At 28.6% G+C, this 1,386-nt stretch overlaps 2 protein-coding genes across 11 annotated transcripts in view; one reads left to right on the forward strand and one right to left on the reverse strand.

Moving 5' to 3' along the window:
• LOC117169108 (acetyl-CoA acetyltransferase, mitochondrial) overlaps window positions 1-1,386 on the reverse strand; it is a 260,337-nt gene that overhangs the window by 88,795 nt on the left and 170,156 nt on the right. The gene's annotated exons all lie outside the window — the stretch shown is intronic.
• Window positions 1-1,386, forward strand: part of LOC117169706 — a 14,445-nt gene that overhangs the window by 6,730 nt on the left and 6,329 nt on the right. The window lies entirely within an intron of this gene.

The following is a 1,386-nucleotide window of genomic DNA, read 5'->3' on the forward strand; positions in this document are numbered from 1 at the left end:
ATTTAGAAACAAATCCACAAGAAATCCAAGCGACTTTATTCCCGTTTGGAATGATTCAAACCCCATTCCAAATTATGTCAAACTGGCCGATAAAATTTAAAATTAACACAGAAAATAGTCCTACTTATTTTTTAAATACCTTATTACGTTTTAAAAAGGGATACAAAATTAGTGAAATAAATATGTTAGAAAATTTAGATGCAGTTTTTGAGGAAGAAGCTTTAAGCTGGTTTCAAGTAAATAGAGATAATTGGCAACATTTAAATCAATTTATAAAAGACTTCAAAGAAGCATATTTAAACGAAAGATATACAGAAATAATAAGAAACAAAATAAAATTTTGTAATCAAAAGAAAGGACAGGACATACACGCGTTCATAACAGAAATAAAACAACTATTCGAAAAGTTGATGCCAAGACCAAGCTTAGAATGGCAATTAAGAAAATCATATGAGAATTTAAGAATTGAGTATAAAGTATATATTGCGAGAAATGCTTTTTCAAACTTTGCAGAATTATAAACTTTAGGTCGCGAATGGGAAACCGAATTATCAAAATCTAAAATCAGAGGTCAACAATTAAACATTGTAAATAAAGATGAAAATAAAAATAAGAAAAATAATAAAGATAGAAATGAAGAAAATCACGATAATAATGAAACAGAGAATGTCAATAAAGAACAAAATCACTATCAAAATCAACAAAAACAGTTTAAGCAGAGATTCCAATATCAACAAAATAGACAACAATTTCAACCAAGATTTGCAAATGGAAACCCTAGATTTTTTAATTCAAGATTCCAAAACAATAATAATTATTATCAGAATAACGCTAAATTTCGAGGGAACTCTCGATTTAATAATAATAATAATAATCTCAGAAATCAAAACCCAGCTGGTCAATTATTAAACGTAATTAATCAACTGTTAGGAAACACACAAAAACCACAAAATATAAACAATCCGCAAATACCAGCGCTTTTATATAACGCGGAAGAGAGCAATAATAAAGTAGAAGATAAAAAAGATAATAAAGGACAGAATAAAAATCAAAAAAGTTCAAATTATGAAAATAATAGGGATAATAAAAAAGTTGAAATGAATCCAAGTGAACAGGATTTCAGGGATACAAAATTAGAAAATCGAAATTCAAATTACAGATCACGACAACAAATGACATGTTACAATTGCGGGAAAATAGGCCATTTTCAACGCGGTTGTTGGTATAATAAAGATCAGGGAAATGCATTCGGTCGCTATTGAAGGCGGAAAATAGTCGACCAAATTTAATACCGCCAGAATACTTAGATTCAGACAATAACAACTCGGACGAAACAAGATTTCACCTTCTGGTTGATTTTAAAAATCATAAATATGAAGTGTTAGT

The sequence above is a fragment of the Belonocnema kinseyi genome, chromosome 3, assembly GCF_010883055.1.
Source record: "Belonocnema kinseyi isolate 2016_QV_RU_SX_M_011 chromosome 3, B_treatae_v1, whole genome shotgun sequence".
NCBI classification, from domain to species: Eukaryota; Metazoa; Arthropoda; class Insecta; order Hymenoptera; family Cynipidae; genus Belonocnema; species Belonocnema kinseyi.